The 22,561-nt window shown below is 45.8% G+C and overlaps 1 non-coding gene and 1 pseudogene across 2 annotated transcripts; both read right to left on the bottom strand.

The window, feature by feature from the left end:
• Positions 1 to 1,466: 1,466 nt before the first annotated feature.
• On the bottom strand, positions 1,467 to 1,573 carry LOC147369078 (U6 spliceosomal RNA). Its single transcript, XR_015168732.1, has one exon. It is a non-coding gene; the product is annotated as a U6 spliceosomal RNA (small nuclear RNA).
• Positions 1,574 to 7,982: 6,409 nt separating this feature from the next.
• Positions 7,983 to 9,734, bottom strand: LOC147369077 (methyltransferase HEMK2 pseudogene; annotated as a pseudogene). Its single transcript, XR_015167237.1, has one exon. The product of XR_015167237.1 is annotated as a methyltransferase HEMK2 pseudogene (transcript).
• Between the last annotated feature and the right edge of the window lie 12,827 nt (positions 9,735 to 22,561).

Genomic DNA, 22,561 nt, shown 5'->3' with positions numbered 1-22,561 from the left:
CCAGTTTAGAAGATTTCTCCTCCTGGAAGCCTTCCCTGTTTCCTCCCTTGCAGGCAGTCATTTTTTCCCCCTGTATGAGCCCTTGCAGTAACTATTGGCTTTACATATCTAGTCCAAGCCAGTTGGTGAGCCCCCTATGACCGCCAGTGACCAAGCCCAGGACTATGAGGATCAGAGTAAGTGCTTGGGAAACATTTCCTAATGATCACCTCTTTTCTAGTCTGTGTCTTCAAATGACAGAAGAATTATGGCTCGTGGCTCAGACGGTAAAGAATCGGCTTGCAACGTGGGAGACCTGGGTTTGATCCCTGGGTTGGGAAGATCTCTGGAGGCAGGTATGGCAACCCACTCCAGTATTCTTGCCTGGAGAACCCCATAGACAGAGGAGCCTGGCGGGCTACAGTCCAGGGGGACACAACTGAGTGACTTCCACTTTCACATGAACCACCTGGTCATGTCAAACCATCCCTCAAAGGATTCAGGGATGTTTGGGGAACACTCAGGCCTCTGTGCCAGATGAGACTTTCAGAAAGTATGAGAGCCTATAGTATTTGGAGTCAGACAGATGTGGGTTCAAACTGCAGTGGGGCCACTTACCAGCAAATCTTTCCCTTTCCTGAGCCTCACAAATGAGGTCATTGGGCAGACTGAATATGTCAATGTAGGCAGGACATGGTAGGAGGTCTCATGGGCTGCCCATGAGACACCTGCTTCAGATGCCACCAGGCTCCCCAGCCCAACAGGTCAGTCTTCGCTCCATTCCAAACCTCTCCTCTGAGCACTTGATTTTTCAGAGGCACCCTTAGTTTCCAGACAAGCACTTCTGAAGGTACTAATTGCCAGGGGAGAAAGGGGGATGTGGAAGAACGCAGTGCTCTGGGAAGGGGGGAGGGGGATGAAGTCACAGGAAGGAGGAGGTCTGCAGCTGGTGGCCGGGACAGCACTGTACCTTCTGCCTGCCTACGGGTCACCATTTTACACCCACCCACCCTTCATCTCCCTGCAAAAAGAGGATATTGTCCTATTTTACATATGAAAACAGAGGCTGAGAAAGAAGCAGTGTCTTGTTCTGGGAAGTGGTCGAAGGCTCAGAGTTTACACCCAGTAGTCACTTAATGGCTCACCAATAAAGAATTCTCCTGTAATGCAGGAGCTGCAGGAAACACAATTTCGATCCCGGGTTCAGGAAGATCCCCTGGAGAAGGAAAGGGCAACCCACTCCAGTGGTCTTGCCTGGAAAAAATTCCATGGACAGAGGAGCCCAGTAGGATAGGGTCACAAAGAGTCGGACACTACTGAGCAACACTCACTCACTCATATTATATATGTGCTTTAAATATATCATAAAGCCCTGGGGCTGTAGATTCAGCTCTATCAATTTATAGAAAATGTCTCTCATGTGTCTAAAATGGCAAAACCGGGCCCCATCATCAAATGCCTCAGCCAACTGAGACTGACTTTAATATAAGAATATGGAGTGCTCTATGAATTTGCGTATCATCCTTCCACTAAGGCCATGCTAATCTTCTCCGTAGCATTCCAATTTTAGTATACATGCTGCTGAAGCAAGCACTCACACTGATTTTCCATCAGAAAAGATTTGACTCCATTCTCAATTAAAACCAGTGTGTTATAGTATGCGTTCCCATGACAACCATGCCCTTGCTGGGTTCTAATTCTAGGACTGACAGACAAGGCTAAAGCCCTGCCCTGAGTTTACTGGATGAAGTAAGTCCTTAGGAAGCTCTGAGGGCTCTCCAGCACCCTCTCTTTGGAGTGCTTGGCCCACAGAGATTCATCTGGCTGGGATGTGGCTCATCTCTCATGAGCAGGAAGCCATCTGAAGGGACTGAAGAGAGGTGTTTTCTGAGGCAGATCAAGGAGTTCAAATGGAAGTTAAAGGTCTGGGAATTTGGACCCTTAACTCCAACTAAGCTCGGAAAAATCTGGAAAGTCTTCACATGCCCCAGGTGACAACCTTAGGCAAAAACCATGATTGGAAAAACAACTATGCTCCAAATAATCTGGAAAATCTTCACAGCCCTCAGGTAAAGACCTTAGGCCAAAACCATGGAAAACAGGTGGCCATGTAGGACAGGAGGATGTTGGAGAGCGACTAGGAGGGAAGACTTTTTCTAAAGGCAGAAGAGACTCAGTCTTGTGTAAACTATTCCACCTCAGGGTCTGTGTTCCTGTGTCTGGAAGATTCCATTCCCACCTCTGCCAGGACTCTTTCTATCTATGAGTTCAAGAGTCTCTCTTCAGACAGGCTTCCCTGGCTCCTCCCTCAACTTGAGGACTTCCAATTGACACCAGGTCACTCTGTTACATCTTCCTGTTGAGGTAACTTACAGCAATTACCATTCCCTGAAATTATCTGATTTTCCCCTACTTATTTATTTTCTTTTTATTGAGATATAATTCACATACCATAAAATCTGCCCTTCTAAAATGTACAATCTAGGAGTTCCCTAGTGGTCCAATGGTTAGGCCTCTGGTCTTCTACTGCAGGGGGCATAGGTTCAATCCCTGGTCAGGCAGCTAAGATTCTGCAAGCCATGTGGTGCAGCCAAAAAATAGAAAAATATATAAAATAATACATAAGTAAATAAATAAGTAAAATGTGCAATCCAGTGATCTCTTTTTTAAAATTAATTTTTAAAAATTGTTTTTGGCTGCACCTTGAAGTTTGTGGGATCTTAGTTCCCTGACCAGGAATCAAACTGGGTCCCCTGCAGTGGAAGCACAGAGTTCTAACCACTGGACTGCCAGGGAATTCCCCAGTGGTTTCTAATACACCGGTAAAGTTGTGCAGCCATCACCACTATCTAATCCCAGAGCACTTTCATCACTTAAAGAGAAACTTTGTACTCTTCAGCAGTCTGTCACACCCTACTTCCTCCCTTCCCCTAGGCCCTAACAACCACTCATCTACTCTCTGCTGCTGCTAAGTCGCTTCAATGGTGTTGGACTCTGTGCGACCCCATAGACAGAAGCCCACCAGGCTCCCCCGTCCCTGGGATTCTCCAGGCAAGAACACTGGAGTGGGTTGCCATTTCCTTCTCCAATGCGAGAAAGTGAAAAGTGAAAGTGAAGTTGCTCAGTCGTGTCCGACTCTTTCTTCGAGACCACATGGACTGCAGCCCACGAGGCTCCTCCGTCCATGGGATTCTCCAGGCAAGAGGACTGGAGCGGGGTGCCATTGCCTTCTCCGCATCTACTCTCTATCTCTGTGGATTTGCCTGTTTTGGACATGTCATATAAATGGAATCAAACAGTACATGGTCTTTTATGTCTGGTTTCTTTCACTGAGCATGATGTATTCCAGACTCATCCATGTTGTGGTTTGTAGCAGTATTACATTCCTTTTTATGGCTGAATAATACTCCATTATATACATATACCACATTTCATTTATCAGTTGCTGTTTTGTTTTTCAATGATGCTTTCACTTTGGGGTTATTATGGACAATGTTGCTGTGAACATTCATGTACAAAATTTTGCATGGACATGTGAATTCATTTATTTGTAATATATACTAGGAGTGGAATTGTGGAATTGTTGATCATATGGTAACTCCATGTATAATCTTTTCAGGAATTATCAGGAACTCTTTGAAGAATGTTACCAAAGTGTCTGTACCATTTTACATTTCCACCAGCAATGTGTGAGGGTTCCAATTTCTCCACATGTTCACCAATGTTTTTTATTATCTGCCTTTTTGAGTATAAGTATCTTAGTGGGTACAAAATCGTATCCCTTTGTGCATTTTCCAAACAACTAGTGATGTTAAGCTCGTTTTCTTGTGTTTGTGGACCATTTGTATATCTTCTTTCAAGACATATCTAGATTCTTTGCACATTTTTTAATTGGGTAATATCTTTTTTTGTTGTTGAGTTATAAGGATCCTTTATGTATTCTGGATACAAGTCATTTTTGGTTATAAGATTTACAAATATTTTATCCCATTCTGTGACTTATGTTTTCACTTTCTTGGTAATATCCTTTGAAATACAAAGGCTTTTAATTTTGATGAAGTCCAGTTTATCTGGTTTTTATTTCTTTTGTTGCTGTGTTTTTTGTAATATCTTAGAAACCATTGTTTAATCCCATGAAATAGTTTTAGCCCTTACATTTAGAACTTTTGAGTTAATTTACTATAGTGTGAGGTAGGGATCCAACTTCCTTCTTTTGCATGTGGATAGCTAGTTGTTCCAACAGCATTTTTTTTAAACAAACTGACTTTTCCTCTTCAATAATGGTCTTGACACCCTTGCCAAAAAATCAGGGACTTCCCTGATGGTCCAGTGCTTAAGGGTCCATGTTTCCAATGCAAGGGGTGTGGGTTCAGTCCTTGGTTGGGGAACTAAGATCCCACATGCAGCACAGTGTGGCCAAAAAATTTAATTAATTTAAATTAATTAAATTAATTTCAACAAATTAATTAATTAAAAATAAAGAAAAAATCAGTTGACCATAAAAGCATGGGTTTCTTCTTGAATTCTCAATCTATTCCATTGACCAATAGATCTTTTATAAAATTTATTTTTAGTTGGAGGAAAATTGCTTTACAATGTTGTATTGGTTTCTGCCATACAATAACTCGAATCATCCATACTTATACATATATTCCCTCCTTCCCCTCACCCTTCTAGGTCATCACAGAGCACCAGGCTGGGCTCCCGTTGTATATATAGCAACTTCACACCAGCTGTCTATTTTACACAATAGTGTATACATATCAACGCTACTTTCTCCATTCGTTCTACCTTCTCCTTCCCCGCTGTGTCTACAAGTCCCTTCTCTACATGTGCATCTCCATTCCTTCCCTGCAAACAGGTCAATCAGTACCATTTTTCTAGATTCCATATTTATGTGTTAATATATGATATTTGTCTGACTTATTTCACTCTGTGTAACAGGCTATAGGTTCATCCACCTCATTATCACTGACTCAGTAGACCTATCTTTATGCCAATAGTACAAAGTCTTTTCTTTTTCTTTTTTTATGGAAAAGCATGTTATTTTAACTATAGCAGTGTGTACATGTCAATCTCAAACTCCCAATCTATCCCTCCCTCTCCTTCCCAGCCTTATAAATTATAGTCTAAATTGCCTGATTTTTTTTTTTTTTTCGTCCCATACCTCCATCTTTCTCAATGTCTACAATAGACATACCAAGAAATTAGGACTCGTTCACAGCTGTGTTCCCAGTGCCTTGGTGCAGAGTAGATGCTTGACAGATAATTGTGGATTGAATGAGTAAATCAATTGAAACTTATTCAATGTCTTATTGAATGAATAACATTGAATAAGTACAGTGTTTTGGGAAGAAGTCAATTGGGAGGGGAAAGTTGAGGGTACAATAATGATGAGAGGTCACTGAGGTCAAGGAGGTACAGGGTGTTTGAATGGGGCCATAGCGGGATGGGTGGCCCAGAGAGCAGATGCTGCTGCTGCTGCTAAGTCACTTCAGTCATGTCCGACTCTGTGCGACCCCATAGATGGCAGCCCATCAGGCTCCCCCATCCCTGGGATTCTCCAGGCAAGAACACTGGAGTGGGTTGCCATTTCCTTCTCCAATGCATGAAAGTGAAAAGAGAAAGTGAAGTCGCTCAGTCGTGTCCGACTCTTAGCAACCCCTCGGACGGCAGCCCACCAGGCTCCTCCATCCATGGGATTTTCCAGGCAAGAGTACTGGAGTGGGGTGCCATTGCCTTCTCCGAGAGAGCAGATGAGAAACCCCTTAATATTTGAGACGTGCAGGGAAAGGCAAGGGGCCTCAGTTATATTTTAAGTGGGAAGGGAAGGAAATTGAGAGAGGTCCCACCCAGTACCTCTGTGTTCTCCAGAGATAGGAAGTGAGTGGGAAGGGAGGGGCTTGCAGGCTCAAGGAAGCAGAGGACAGCTGAGTGACCTTGGGGCCAGAGCCCAGGCTTGGACCTAACAAGTAGGCACTCTCCACTCATGATTGTATCCCCTCCAGGGTTCTAGGGGGAAATGGTTACCAGATGAAAGGTCAAGGGGTGATGGGCTAGAGAGGATGCATGTGAAGTCAAGGCCTTGGGGCCAAGGATGGCTCAAGCAGGGGAGAAGCCATAGCACAGGGCCCCTGACCTCAGGCAACATTTCCTAAACCCTACATACCAGCCACCGCTGGACACACATTGGTTAGTGTGGAGCGTTACCTCCTGTGGGAGACTTCTCAAGGCTAAAGTGACCTGAGGCAGATCACAGGCCAACATGGTTGGGGTAGGAGCAAAGGCAAGCCATGAAGCCAGTTTGAGAGTGGAAGTGAATGAAATGAACCCTGCCTCCCTCAGTGAGTTTGGCTGATCTCTGGACTTGCTGGCTACATATTTTCATCTGTAGATTTGTAATATTCTTAAATCTTTGGGAGATCTTAGAAGATTTTTTTCTTAATTCCTTATATTCTTAATTTTAAACTTATATAAGGAGCTCCTTTAGATTTACTCATAGTTTTAAAAACTCATATCATTTTTGTGCATTCATAAACAGAAAAATAAAAGTACAATAAATTAATTATTTTTAAAACTTCTTTACATTTGAATGTAGACTCCTGAATCACTTTTTTTGGTTCAGAATTGTTGATGTTCATGTTAATTTGCTCAATTATCCTTTGTGTTATCAGATCATTTGTGACATGGCCTTTCTTAAGGGTGCTCCATGGAACTTCCTTGGTGGTCTAGTGGTTAAGAATCTGCCTGACAATGCAGGGGACACAAGTTTGATCCCCGGTTCAGGAGGATCTCACATGCCTCAGGGCAACTAAGCCCAGGTGCCACAACTCTGAGCCCACACTCTAGAGCCAGGAGCCTCAACTACTGAAGCACACATGCCCTAGAGCCCGTGTTCCACAACAAGAGGAGTCACCTCAATGAGAAGCCTGTGCACTGCAGTAAGAGAGTAGCCTCCACTCGCAACTAGAGAAAGCCTGCATGCCGCAACAAAGACCCAGTGCAGCCAAAAAGAAATAAATGAAGAAACAAATATTTTAAAAAATTAAAAAGGGCTCCATTATTGTCCCCAGGATACTTCAAACCATTGATACCCATTCTCTTATGTGGATACTTTCCCATTTGATGAAGCTCATAAATTAGGTTTTTCTCAACTAAATACCTCAGTTTAATAGGATGGATTTTTTTTTTTTTAAACAGCAAAGCCTTCAAACATGCTTTTAAGAATTAGATTTTTCTGTTTTTTAACAGTGTCTCAGATTGAATTTATAGCTTTCTAGTTACTTTTGTTTCAAGACTCAGTTCTTAGAAGATACTTTTGTATCTTTTTTTCTTTTCTTTTCAGAAGATATTTTTGAAGGGTATAAAGGAAATGTAAAGGGGTCTGGTTGAGTGGCTGAAAGGGAGAGAGAACTTTAAGAAGTCATCAGGAGCAGACTATGAAGAGCTCTGAGGACTGGAATTTAATTCCACTGGCATGGGGAGTGCCACAATCAGATACAACATTGGAAAACATGAACTTGGGACTATGTGGAAGATGAGTGTGAAGGCAGAGATACCTGGGAAGATGCTGGGACCATGAGTCAAAAGGTAGCTGTGGTCTTTACCAGAGCAATGGCAGGGAAATGGGGATAAAGGATGGACTAAATCTGGGGGATGTTATATATAGCATGATGACTATAGTTAATAATACTGTTTTGCATATTTGAAAGTTGCTGAGAGAGTAGATTTTAAAATCCTCATCCAAGAAAAAAATTTTTTGTAATTGTATATGGTGACGGATATTAACTAGGCTGATGTAGTGATCATTTCATAACATGTACAAATATTGAGTTATTACATTGTATACTTGAAACTAACACATGTTATATATCAGGTATACCTCAATATTAAAAAAAAAAAATGGACTAAGAATGGCTTCAGAAAGTAGAAAGGGCAGGACATGGAGACTATATGGGAGCATGAGGGAGTATGAAGAGCCAGAGCAAGGGTGCAGACTTCCAGGCTAGAGAGATGGCTGCATCAGCCACTAAGATGGCAGACATAAGGAATACAGCTGGGACAAGGAGGGGAAATATATGTTAGTTTTTTTTAAATAAAAAAATTTGTTTAATTATAGAATACATTATCATTGTACACATGTTAGCACAAAAAAATTAAAATTCCTCTATTCCCACCTGTTATGGACCTTTTGATAATTTCTCATATACACATACACATAAACCTTCGTTAGTTTTTCAAAATATGTGTATATATATATACATAGGTTAACACTGTTTTGTAACTTGCTTTCATTCACGTCTCAATAGTACACCACGAACCCCTTCTGGTTCAGTATATACAGACCTGACTCATGTTTAATGGTTGGATGTGTCACTCATATTCAGTAACATGAATATACTGTAATTTATTTTACCATTCCTTTACTGATGGACACGTAACTTCATTGTTTTGCCATTACAAGTAATGCTGAAATGAACATCCTCTTCACATATAATTAAGTGTAACTTTTTCATTATATATTCTCTCTCTGTATATATAATATGTAAAATTCAAATTATATATATAATATATATATATACTTACTTGCATTTGTGCAAATATTTCTATAGGCCTGATTCTTGGGTAAAAGGAAATACTCTTACTTGCCTGCCTTTTTCTGGATGACAAATTTTTGACAATTTTACTTACTAAGAGATGACTTCAGTTTCAAAATATGCCAAATGCACTCGGCTTTAAGTAGCACACACTGTAGACTAGGACTCGGTGAACTTGTGGACTGACAGGGTTTCCCGGCCTGCTCACTTGGAAAGTGCAGTGATGCCTTGTAAATCTTTTGTTTTCATTATTTTCAAAATTTCTTATGGATTGTTTTCTCTAACGGTGACCAAATAGAACAATCCTCTTGGTAAAAGGCGATCTGGGGCCAGTGGTAAGCATCTGTCCATTACTTCACTGCCGTTTCTGCCACCAGCCCAAGCTGCCTCTATCAATCCCGTGACTCCTTGGATTAAAGACCAGAAGATCAACTTTTTCCTTCAATCTTGGTAGCAAGCTTGGAACCAAATCTGTAATAATTGGTTGAACATGGACTCTGTTACAGTGTGCTCTCTCCAGGGTACACGCTGCTGCCTTGGGGTTGACATCAGTGCAGATGTACAGAGCTTGAAGATGGATCATAGTGGCTAGGAATGCAGATACCACCGCTGCTTGGAGTGTGTCCAGCAGCAGAAACATGTCCTCTGAAGGCTTCCACACTGAAGGGCCTGCGGCCCATAGGCTTGTGCAACAGCATTAGGAAGCTGGGTGCTACCATCTTTTTCTCCCTATGTTAATTTTTCAAATATACATTTTATTGTGATATTTTTCAAACATACAAAACAAAAAGATATAATCAACCTAAAGTGTCTGTTAACATTTTGTTATATTTGCTTCAGAGATAAAGATTTTTTTTCCCCTACATGCAATGACCAGGATTAAATTCCCCTTGCAGTGGAAGCGCTAAGTCTTAACCACTGGACGGTCAGGGAAGTCCCAGAGATAAAGATACTTCTTTTCTGTACAATTTCAAAGTGAGTTACAGACATTCTGATACTTCTCACCTAAAGACTGTGCAAACTTCTCCAACGTATGAGGGTGTTCTCCTATATAACCACAGTACCACCTACCAGATCAGTCGCTCAGTCGTGTCTGACTCTTTGCGACCCCATGAATCACAGCACGCCAGGCCTCCCTGTCCAACACCAACTCCCGGAGTTCACTGAGACTCACGTCCATCGAGTCAGTGATGCCATCCAGCCATCTCATCCTCTGTCATCCCCTTCTCCTCTTGCCCCCAATCCCTCCCAGCATCAGAGTCTTTTCCATTGAGTCAACTCTTCGCATGAGGTGGCCAAACTACTGGAGTTGCAGCTTTAGCATCATTCCTTCCAAAGAAATCCCAGGGCTGATCTCCTTCAGAATGGACTGGTTGGATCTCCTTGCAGTCCAAGGGACTCTCAAGAGTCTTCTCCAACACCACAGTTCAAAAGCATCAATTCTTTGGCGCTCAGCCTTCTTCACAGTCCAACTCTCACATCCATACATGACCACAGGAAAAACCATAGCCTTGACTAGATGGACCTTTGTTGGCAAAGTAATAGCTCTGCTTTTGAATATGCTATCTAGGTTGGTCATAACTTTCCTTCCAAGGAGTAAGCATCTTTTAATTTCATGGCTGCAGTCACCATCGGCAGTGATTTTGGAGCCCCCAAAAATAAAGTCTGACACTGTTTCCACTGTTTCCCCATCTATTTTCCATGAAGTGACGGGACCGGATGCCATGATCTTCGTTTTCTGAATGTTGAGCTTTAAGCCAACTTTTTCACTCTCCACTTTCACTTTCATCAAGAGGCTTTTGAGTTCCTCTTCACTTTCTGCCATAAGGGTGGTGTCATCTGCATATCTGAGGTTATTGATATTTCTCCCGGCAATCTTGATTCCAGCCTGTGTTTCTTCCAGTCCAGCGTTTCTCATGATGTACTCTGCATAGAAGTTAAATAAGCAGGGTGACAATCTACAGCCTTGATGTACTCCTTTTCCTATTTGGAACCAGTCTGTTGTTCCATGTCCAGTTCTAACTGTTGCTTCCTGACCTGCATACAAATTTCTCAAGAGGCAGGTCAGGTGGTTTGGTATTCCCATCTCTTTCAGAATTTTCCACAGTTTATTGTGATCCACACAGTCAAAGGCTTTGGCATAGTCAGTAAAGCAGAAATAGATGTTTTTCTGGAACTCTCTTGCTTTTTCCATGATCCAGCGGATGTTAGCAATTTGATCTCTGGTTCCTCTGCCTTTTCTAAAACCAGCTTGAACATCAGGAAGTTCACGGTTCACATACTGCTGAAGCCTGGCTTGGAGAATTTTGAGCATTACTTTACTAGCGTGTGAGATGAGTGCAATTGTATGGTTCCCTAATATCTAATGTTCTCTCCATATTCACATTTCTGCCAAATGTTTCTGATAGATGGTTTTTCTGAATTAATCGAATCAAATTTCATATACTACATTTGTCCTCGTAACTCTTAAGTTTCTTACAACCTTGAATGCTCCACCTCCTGTTTTTCTGAAATATTGACTTTTGCAGGGACTGGGCCAGTTATCTGGCCCCATGTTCTGCATTCAGCTGATGCTTCTTCATTACCTGTTCATATGCCCCCTGTATTTCCTGTAAACTGGATATAAGGTCAGAGGCTTGATTACACTTGGGTTAATGTTTTTACAAGAATGCTTTGAAGTAAGGCAGGTGTTGGTGTTCAGGCATGTTAGGTTTGGAGAGCCTGAAGGACATCAGGAGCACATGTCATGCTAGTGGCTGGAAATACATTTGGTTTGAAGACCTAGAGGAAGAACCAGGTGAGAGAGAATATCTCAAGAGTCATCATAGAGGAGGTGAGACCAGAAGCCTTTGATAGGGTCAGGACAGGCGGTGAGAAAACCCAGGGAGTATGAGAAGACTGCCAGGGAGTTTCCAGAGAAGTCAGTGATAAGACAAGACCGATGAAATGAACAACTGAGGCTCAATGGTCAACAGGAACCCTGCCCTGCTCCCCTGAATTCTGGGCCCCTTGCCTGGAGAGTCAGTTGATGTGTCTAGAGTTCATAATAAGCCCCAGGGAGACATGCAGAGGCTTTAAATAATGAGGCATCTCAGGGTTTACATAGTGGGAGGATAGGAGGATGCAGTTGACTTCAGGCCTACCTAATTAGTCATATTAATGAGCCTAAGACAATTATGAGACCAGAAAGGAGGAGTTGGGGTGGTGGGGGGGGGGGTGGGCAAGGTGGTGATATCTCTAGTCCTGCCCAGGGAGGGGACCCTGGGGGACAGCCAGGGTACTTAGGGCTATGATAGGCCCTGGATCTCCAATCCTGATGCTAAACCATAGTAGAAGAAAGATCACTGCTGCCTTCTGCATCCCAGGTCTGCAGCAACAAAAGGGTCAGAAATGCCTGCGGAGGGACTTCCCTGGTGGTCTAGTGGTTAAGACTCCGTGTTTCCAATGCAAGGGGTGAAAGTTCAATCCCTGGTTGGGGAACTAAGATCCCACAAGCCTCACAGTGTGGCCCCCCCAAAAAAATGCCCTTGGAACGCCTAGTCATATGCTTCTGCCATGCTAACACCAGCTCCTCACTGTGGCCTAGACATCTTAAAGATGTGGACCTGCCTGCAAGTCCAGGCTGGTCATCTACCTTGTTCCCCTCCCTCTCCGCCCTTCAGCTACACTGGCCTCCTTTGGTTTGTAGATGCAGAAGACTTTGCCCTGTTAGCCCAGCCCTCTCCATAGTTTTGTACTGTGTGCCAACTGCCTGTGCTGGTGCCTGAGAGGTAGCACACAGTGCAGTTATGGGTGTAGACTCAGACCCAAAAGACCTTGTTTGAACCCCCAACTCTACCACTTAATAGCTGTGTGATCTCAGGCAAGTTACAGAACATCTCTGTGCCTGTGTGTCCTGTCAAGTGGGATTGTGGACAGCTAATATAAGCTTCACATAGTATTTAGCAGCTGGTTAGTCCTGCAGTTGTTACAGTCATGATTATTGTTCTCATGATGAGAGGCTCAGAGAGGTCAAGATCTGCCTGAGCTCACGGAGCTGGTACCTGGTAGTCTTCTAAGACTTTTTTTTCCCTAGTACATTAATGTTACATTATAAATAGCCCCACCTAACTGCTGAGATTCTCCGTGCTATAAATTCCTTGATTTTGTATACTCTATCCTGCTACTGTTTATGTAAGTTAAATTTACCCTTGTCAGACCAAGTGAAGGGACCATGGAGCTGGAAGACTAAAAAGGTATACAGGCACATTCCCGTGGACAGTTTCCATTCTAATAAGAGAACAGGAATAACAAATAGCTTAACACAAGACCCTGTATAATGAGGACTGTGAATTCCTGATAGGTAGAAATATAGACAATAGTAAAAAATATATATAATCAATGTTTTGGGGAGCTCACCATGTACCAGGCGCTGGGCTTTACAATCCTCACAAAAACACCACAGTAGGTATTAGGAGTCCCGTTTTACAGATCAAGCTCAACAATGTTAAACAGTTGCCATCGGTCACACGATGACTGGAACTTAGGTCTGTCTTCCTCCAAATCACCACTTTGGACCAGTCAAGGCAGAGGGACAAGGATGAACACACCTCCGCTGAGTCACAGAAGCGGCCAAGAGAGGAAATTTAGCAAAAGGGTTTGGGGGTTGTAGTAGCCGGATAGGCAGGAATCCGGCGGGGTTGGGGGAGGCCGGGCCTCCTCTTGAGTTACTTAGCGGCTGAGAACTGTTCTAACCTCGCTGTCCGTATAGCCGCCGGGCCTCACAGCAGCTCAGCCTTGCACCAGGGGCCACACATGGGGCCCCCAGTCCTTGTGAGAGAGCCTCTGATTGGCCGGCTCGGTCAGGTGGCTCCCGTGGGCCAATCAACAGCGGCCAGACCGTGGGCCGCGCGATCCGCTCTGCCCTCTGGAGCAGAGGGTGGTGTAGCCTGGGGAAAGGTGATCTTACGCAGTGGGGCGCGCTCGGAAAGGGCCGGCAGTATCTAGTAATGTCCGGCATGCCGCAAATCCAGCCAGGGATTGCGCCCTGCTCCGTCGTTTTGAGATAGAAAAGAGGACTGGGCTGGGCTGGCCTTCCTCCTGGGCTCTGGGTCCCGCCCTAATGCTTCAGCCCTCTTTTGTGCATCTTTCTCCTTTTGCTCCCCTGGAGCTCCAAGCCTTCCTGTCTTTCTCGCTCTTTCTCGGCAGCCCGCAAGCCATGGAGTCTTTCCTCCTGGTAAGAGAAAGATCTTGCGTCTACAGCGAGGCTCTCTCTCTTTTCTCCCCCGCTGACTCTGGCCTCCCTTTCTCATCCCACTTTAGTCTGGCTTCAGGTCACCAGCAGTCCTGCTCTGGCTAGGACCGGTGGTATTTCATAATCTTTGCCGCTCTGCTTTGCAGCATTTGACTCTCTTGACCCCTGGGAACTAACAAGGTTTCCAGAAGCTCCCGCTCTAGTCTGGTCCCTTCCTACCTCTTTATCAAGCCCGTCTCTGCACCATTCTGTCATGGGTATGCCTCCCTTTTTTCCCGTTTGGCAAACAGAGGTTCACCTTGCTGATTGTTTACCCAGATTTCCTGAGGAATCCCGTCTGGTCACTAGCATGTCCTAAATGCCAGTAATTTCTGAGCCTCAATCTCTAGCTTAGATTTGTCCCAGAGTTCCAGACTTCATACCTGCATGTCTCACGGGTACCTAAGGCTGAAAGTAGGTGTTTTAGTCAATAAATATTTTTTAAGCTGAGGGCTTATTTACAGTATGAATATTTTAAAACGTATCTCTACACCTAAAGCTTCCCTGGTGGCTCAGACGGTAAAGAGTCTGCCTGCCATCTGGGAGACCTGGGTTGATCCCTAGGTCGGGAAGATCCCCTGGAGAAGGAAATAGCACCCCACTCCAGTATTCTTGCCTGGAGAATCCCATGGACAGAGGAGCCTGGCAGGCTACAGTCCACAGGGTCACAAACAGTAGGGCAGGACTGAGCGACTTCATTTTCTTTCTTTCTTTCTTTACATATAAAGTAAATATATAAGTGTTCATTGCTGTGTGGCAAAAGCTTGGAAGTACTGTGTCACCTGTGACCAGACAGTGGGTGCTTCATTACTGTGTCCTGAATTAATGTAGGAATGAATGTTGGTTGGCATAATGCCTGGCACAGAGAAGGTGCTCAAAATTAGTTACCTCATCCCTCAGCCCAGCTTCTCTCTACCCCAGGGATGGGAACTGTCCCATCACCTCACCTTCAATGCAAAAGCTGCATAAGGGAGGTAAACAAGAGAGAAAAAGCAGAAGTGAAAGTCCTTCTTGTCCTGTATAATATTCTACTCCCTGTCTAATCTGTCTGCTCCACAAAGGTAGCACCGCCCAGTGATGGGGCAGAAGAGACAGCCAGAAGCTGTCACCCCAGCACAGGAAGCTGCTGCAGGCAGACTGGGAGACAGACAGACCAGGGCTCAAATCCTGGTTGGATTATCTTATGGGTCCTCCTGGACTTCTGTGAGCCCACGTTTCCACCTGTAAGTTAGAGATATAAAGAGACTCTACGTCATACAGATTTGTAAGGATTCTCCCTAGAGCCTTTGAGGAAGCTGACAAGTATTGGTACTTGGCTGTTGTTTTGGCTGAAAGACAGGTAAAGAGGATTTTCCTGGTGGCACACTATCGCCACTGTGTGTCAAGATGGGAAATTACATAAGGGAGGTTCTTTGGCCTGAAAAGGCCTACATAGACTTGGGTTTTCTTTTCTTTTAAAATATTTATTTATTTGTTTAGCTGTACTGGGTCTTCATTGCTGCACCGTGGCTTTCTCTAGTTGCAGTGAGTGGGGGCTACTGTCTATTCATAGTGCATGAGCTTCTCACTGTGGTGATTTCTTCTGTTGTGGGGCATGGACTCCAGGGTGCATGGGCTCAGCAGTTGAGGCACAGGGGCTTAGTTGCCTTGCAGCATGTGGGATCTTCCAAGGCCAGGGTTTGAACTGGTGTCCCCTGCATTACAAGGTGGATTCTTAACCACTGAACCACCAGGGAAGCCCTAGACTTGGGTTTTCTGAAACCTGAGAACTTGGCTCCTTGCTGCCAGTGCTCTGCTGTCTGGGCTCCCTCTGGCCTCCAGTGTCAGTGCTGTCACCTGTGGAGGAGAAATCATTCCAGCCCTAGGTGCAGGGCTCTGGTTGTGCCTTCTCTAACTATAGAACTTTCAGTGGTTCCTCACTGTGTCATTCAAACCTTTTCAGAGCTAGTAGCCTTGACACCTGCTGTGTGCTTGAATCCTAGGGCCACCTAGCTCCAGACCTGCCTCAAGATGCTCGCTGTTTTCTCCTTCCTTCCCATCCCTCCTGAGCTCACTTTGTCTTCCTCATAATTCACAACACCGAAGTACATTTTCCCAAGGAATGTGTTAAGTTCCTGGGACAGTGTTCACGTGAACAGCAACCATTTATTGATCACCTACTATGTGTCTGGTGCTGTGTTGGGCTTCTTATGGGCATTTAGTGCATATACTCTTCACAAATCCTGCAGGGCAGGTTGCTACCATTGTCCCTATTTTGTAGACAAGGATACTGAGGCAGAGAAAGGTAAAGAGACCCACCCAAAGTCACATTGCAATCAGGGGACAGAAGCCTGCTTACAACTTCTGTGACACCTGGTGTGGTGGAGGAGGCAGGCAGACCTCAGTTCAAATTCTATCTCTGTTGCTCACTACTGACTTCCCAACTTTGAGCCCAAGTAGCCTATCTTCCTCTAAAATGAGATGACAGCTCCCACAAGGCAAAGGCGCTGACTCCATGGGGCAGGTAGTGTCTTGGGACATGACACCAGGGCTGAGAAGTGGGGAGGGTATCACAGTTGGCAGTCGGAGCTGGTATGGAACACACTGAGGTAAGTCAAGGTTCTGTCAAGGAAGCTGCAGTCAATGACTGGGAGCCCCAGCTCAGGACCCAGCCCACAGAAAGTAGGGGTTCAGGTGTCCAGGCTCCCATCAGCTCTCACCTGTGCAACCCCTGGGACCTGTTCTGCCCACACCCACTCTAGCTTCTCCAGTGCCTTTCCCACTTTGCAGCCTTGTGTTGGCCTTTCCAAACACACTGCTGATCATGTCCTTTGCTACTGAAAAGCTTGTCCTTTCACTGCACGCTGGGGTCTCAGCCCCTCACTGGAGCCTGTGATTCTATGGATTAATTGCTGTAGCCCTGTCCGCTCTGCCACATTCTCTGGTCTCTGGCTCTTCCCAGCTCCTTGAAGCCACCTTTGACTTTTGCACATGCTGTTCCCATGGACTGACACACTCTTCCCTCTTCTCTTCACCTAATTGATGTGGAGGTGCTGGAAGGGGTAGAGGGTGGGGAAGGGAGTGGAGAATTTTTGTTTGTATTTTAAAACTATGAAGCTTCTTGAGAATTTTAAAAAAATTATTGTTCTATTTGTTTTTGGCTGTGCTAGGGCTTCATTTCTGTGGGGGCTTTTCTCTAGTTGCCACAAATGAGGGCTTAGTTTCTAGTTTCCGTGTGCCGGCTTCTCATTGCAGTGGCTTCTCTCATTGGAGCACGGGCTCTGGGGTGCATGGGCTTCACTAGTTGTGGTTCCTGGGCTCTAGAGCACAGGCTCAGTAGTTGTGGCACACAGGGGGGCTTAGTTGCTCCAAGGCATGTGGGATCCTCCCAGATCAGGGATCGAACTCGTGTCTCCTGCGTTGGCAGGGGGATTCTTTACCACTGAGCCACCAGGGAAGCCCTGGAATGGAGAATTTGGAACCTGCAAGAGTGTTTGGGAAAACTGGTTGGAGGGGAAGAGAAAACTGGTTCCAGGAAGAGAGAACAACCTGTGCAAAGGGATGGAGGTGCACGTGTGGCAGGGTGGGGTGGGGGACAGGTAGGGATGGAGACTAACAGGAATGAGGCCTCCCTAAGGCCAGGGCCAAATCCATAGTTGCTATGCCAAACAGCTTGGCTCCAGTGCCGAGGGCAGTGGGAGGGTTTTTATCAGGGGCAGCTACAGTGGTTCCCTTGGGTAGGGTGGAGAGCACCTCAGATGTCAGCACCTCAGTAACAAATGGAGTACCCAGGCCTGAACAGTCCTCCAAGAATGACCTGATCATCACCAACATGAAAGCTCTATGGATATGGCCCAAGGCCCCATCCCCACCCGACATGAGGCTGAAGCAGGATGCTACACTACTTGTGGCCTCCAGGAGGTGGCACCGTCACCCCAGCGTATCCCCTCTACTCTGCTCCCTGCGCTGGAGGCCCCTCCCAGGGTGTAATTATAGGACAAAAACCCAGAGAGGAAAGGAGGCCATGGGCCCAAGGGGTGGTTGGGATGCAAGGCACAGGACAAGGGGAGTTGGGCTGTACTGGCTCCCTTTTGATTTTTTTCAGGATCAAGTGCAGTATGTCAGTCTGACTCAAATGTTTTTTTAAAAAAATATTTATTTGAAAAAAAAAAATATTTATTTGACTGTGCTGGTTCTTAAAGCTCAACATTCAGAAAACAAAGATCATGGCATCCGGTCCCGTCACTTCATGGAAAATAGATGGGGAAACAATGGAAACAGTGTCAGACTTTATTTTTCTGGGCTCCAAAATCACTACAGATGGTGACTGCAGCCATGAAATTAAAAGACGCTTACTCCTTGGAAGGAAAGTTATGACCAACCTAGATAGCATATTCAAAAGCAGAGACATTACTTTGCCAACAAAGGTTCGTCTAGTCAAGGCTATGGTTTTTCCTGTGGTCATGTATGGATGTGAGAGTTGGACTGTGAAGAAGGCTGAGCGCCAAAGAATTGATGCTTTTGAACTGTGGTGTTGGAGAAGATTCTTCAGAGTCCCTTGGACTGCAAGGAGATCCAACCAGTCCACTCTGAAGGAGATCAGCCCTGGGATTTCTTTGGAAGGAATGATGCTAAAGCTGCAACTCCAGTAGTTTGGCCACCTCATGCGAAGAGTTGACTCAATGGAAAAGACTCTGATGCTGGGAGGGATTGGGGGCAGGAGGAGAAGGGGACGACAGAGGATGAGATGGCTGGATGGCATCACTGACTCAATGGACGTGAGTCTGAGTGAACTCCGGGAGTTGGTGATGGACAGGGAGGCCTGGCATGCTGCGATTCATGGGGTTGCAAAGAGTTGGACACGACTGAGCGACTGATCTGATCTGATCTGATCTGACTGTGCTGGTTCTTAGTTGCAGCACGCAGGATATTCAATCTTAGTTGTGGCGTGTGGGATGTAGTTCCCTGACCAGGGACTGAACCCAGCCCCCCTGCATTGGGAGCATGGAGTCTTAGTCACCGGACCACCAGGGAAGTCCCTAGATTTTCATTCACCATTGTGTTCCCCGCCCTCCCCCATGCAGCCCCTCCTCAGGCCCCTGAAACAGTCACAAGGACCCCACCTGTTCACCCAGTTCTTAGCCATTGTCAAAAACCACCTTCGTTTCCTTCCGGCCTGCATTAACAAGCCCTCTCATTCTAAAGACGTCCTTTGATTTCCACTTCTGTCCTTCGCCTGGCTACCATAGGAGCCTGCAATGGGGCTATGAAGGATGGTGTTGGTCCCTAGTGAGAAGATGGGAGGATAACTGGATGGTCCCTCCTTAGATGCATTAACGCTCATTGCTTCCATCACCCTGGGAGACTCCATGTGTCCTTTGGGGGTGCTGTCCCAGTTTCCAGCTCTGCTCAGACACTGTAGTGGCCCCTCACCCATCTCCCCACCTCTGTATTAGCAGCCCTGCACTCAGTGATCTCTTCATTCCTCTGGGAATGAAATCTGAGGCCTGCAAAGCCCTCTATGGCGTGGCCTCACCTGGGACCATGCACTCCCTCATTCTGTATGTGCCCTCTCTACTGGAGCAGCTCAGATTCTCCCCACTCCTGCCTGCCTCCGGACTACTGTGAGACTGTCCCCTCTGCCCGGAATGCTTTTCCTCCCACTCATCACAAGGCTAAGCGCTGTCCTCCTTCTACCAAATATCACTTCCTCTTGGAGCTCTTCCCTGCGTCGGATCAGGATCGGTCCCCAGTGTAGACACTCACAGCTGCAGTCGATTGATCTTCAGAGTCTGTGTTAATTATAGTCAGTGTTTCCCTGGGTGTTTATTTAATGGCTGTCCTCTCCTCTAGATTTCCAGCTCTTTAGGGTAGGGTATAACCACTGACTAGAATGGCACCTGGTATACAGTAGGTGCTCAGTAAACATTTGTTGATTTACTGTGCCTTCCTGTCCTCGTCTGTCCGATTTTTTCTTCAGCTTGGGCCCCCACGTCACCTCCTTCGGAAAGCATCACTGAACCCTGCCCGGGGTGCACACAGCTCCTGGGCTTTATTCCTTTGTTTGGTTTTCAGTTCCCTTTGAGCCTCATTCTCCTCTTATCAGCCCGTGCCCCGGGCATCAGTGCTAATGGCTTTGTGTGTGTACTTATAACATGTGTGTTCTCTGTGTCATCATCATTTCTTTTGTGCAAATGGCTTTATGCTTTAGAGCCCATTTCATTTCTTACCCTTTCTACTCAGCACTAGGCTTCTGAGGTCCTTCCACATGGCTGTGCATCCACTGGGTCCCCTGTACATGTAGTCCATCCACCTCCCAGGATGGACTCCCCACTGCTTCCAAGCCCTCCTCCAAGCTTCCCCATGTGGGCCCCTATGTGTGAGGGTTTGGGAAGAAAGGGTGGTATATATTCAGGCCAAATTGCTAGATCATAGGGCATGCATTTATATAATTAGTTGAAAGCTCCCAGGCAGCTCTCTGGGATAGCTGCACCCACAGTCCAGGTGGGTACCCGCCCACTCCCACTCCCTGTCCCTGCTGGCATTCTCCAGCTCACTAACTTTTGGCAGTGTGATAAGTGACATCTCTTGAGAGCATCTCTTGCATTATTCTTGAGTTTCAGGATCTCTTCATAAGCTTGCTGACCTCTGGTTTCCTTGTTTAATCACCTCATCATACTCTCTCTTTAGTGATTTTTTGCCGCTGTTGTTAAATTTTGGCTGCACTTTGCAGCATGCAGAATCTTGATTCTCCAACCCGGGATTGAACCTGTGCCCCCTGCAGTCAAAGTGTGAAGTCTTAACCACTGGACTGGCAGGAAAGTCCCTGTAGTGTTTTGAAGTGTCTTTTCCTTGTGGATTTGCAGGTCCCCCCTTGGATGCTTCATGCTGTCCTGACACAGGCTGACTGGCTTACAGGCAGAGACCCTGAGCCTAGGTGTGGCAAGGGTAGTGATGGTCCTGAGCCTTCTCGGGGTTCCCAGCCCCACTCAGAGAGGGGAGGAGGGTTGACCATCCCTTGGTGAACACTATGGGGCTCATCACTGTGATCCCCTCAGGAGGCTATGTGTGTGTTCTGAGGAGACTGTCTTAGCTCCCGGCTTGACAATCTGGAGTTTGAATTTTGAATCTGGGAAATTCATTCAACACATATTCATTCCGTGAATATCTAGGGAGCACTTATCCACAAGGCCCCCAGATCCTGTTCTTGATAAGTACAACTGTGAACAGAATGGTCCCTTGGCTTCTCAGAGCTTGCCTTCTAGGGAGGTGGCAGCCAGTAAAGAGTGAGCAAATAAGATAATGGTAAAAGAAAACAAACAAGAGGCTAAAATATGGAATAATGAAGGGGGGACTTTGGCCAGAGTGGTCAGGAGAGGCCACTCTTAGGAGACGACCTTTGTTCTGACAGCCAACCCAGAAGCATCGGGGGACTGGTATTCCCTGCAGAGACCTGCAAGTCAAAAGCCCTGAAGTTCTCATGAACTTGGGGTGGCAGAGAAACAGAAAGAAGGTGACTGGGTCTAGAGACTTGATGAGGGACGGGTGTGCAGGGAGTTCGGGGAGTGGGCAGGGGTCAGTTCAAGCTTTGTCCAGTGGGACTGGGTTCATCCTGGGCTGGCATGTGAAGCAACAGGAGGACAGAGGGGCTATATAGGAGGGCGCTGGCCCCGGGAAGCTCTGCGGCTCTCTCCTGGGACAGCCTGAGCTTTGTGCCAGGCCGCTGTGGAAGCTGATGTGTACTCAGAGGGGATACTTTTCATCTCTAGTATATTTTATTTTCTTTTAATGAATTATTATTTGTGGCCATGCTGCATGACTTGCAGGGTGTTAGTTCCCCAACTGGGGATTGAATATGGAAGGACTGATGCTGAAGCTGAAGCTCCGATACTTTGGCCACCTGTTGTGAAGAACTGACTCATTTGAAAAGACCCTGATGCTGGGAAAGACTAAAGGCAGAAGGAGAAGGGGAGAACAGAGGACGAGATGGTTGGATGGCATCACCAACTCGATGGACATGAATTTGAGCAAGCTCCGGGAGTTGGTGATGGACAGGGAAGCCTGGCGTGCTGCAGTCCATGGGGGTCACAAAGAGTTGGACACGACTGAGCAACTGAAATGAACTGAACTGAACCATGGCAGTGAAAGTGCAGTGTCCTGCCCACTGGACAGCTAGAGAATTCCCTCTTTTCTTGTTTTTAATATGCAAAATTTTTATTACACAATATTAAGTAAACACAGTAAATATAAGAATAGTATTGATACATCTGCTGCCTTTATATATTTTTTTAAAAAATTTCAATTTTGGTAAATAACAATGCACGTATCAAGTTTAAAAATCAAAAGAAACAAAGGTCCCCTCCCTCCGTGCCCCATCCACCGAGTTCCTCTCCCAGGAAGCAGCCATAGTGACTGCGTGCCCACTCTTCACAAGTGATTGCATCCCCACAACTGGAGAAAGTGCTTCACGGGGACAGGGGCACACCACTTCATTTCAAAATTTCCCCTCAGCATTGTCAGGTGGAGAGAATTCCCTATCAGGACACTTAAGAGCCCCTTTGTGAAGGCTCTGAAGCTGTCTTGTCAATGCACAGCTCTTTAAACTTGTATTTAAATGAACTAAAATAATCAATCCCTTAGTCGCATGAGCTGCGTTTCAAGTGCTCAGTAGCCATGTATGGCCAGTGGCTACTGTATTGGACAAAACGGATAATTTCCATCATTGCAAGAGGTC

This window comes from Bos grunniens, chromosome 7 (genome assembly GCF_055505025.1).
Source record: "Bos grunniens cultivar Pamir isolate PY7600 chromosome 7, Bosgru_T2T1.0, whole genome shotgun sequence".
NCBI lineage: Eukaryota > Metazoa > Chordata > Mammalia > Artiodactyla > Bovidae > Bos > Bos grunniens.
The sequence above is the reverse complement of the archived record's forward strand: the minus strand, read 5'-3'. Positions and strand labels throughout refer to the sequence as shown.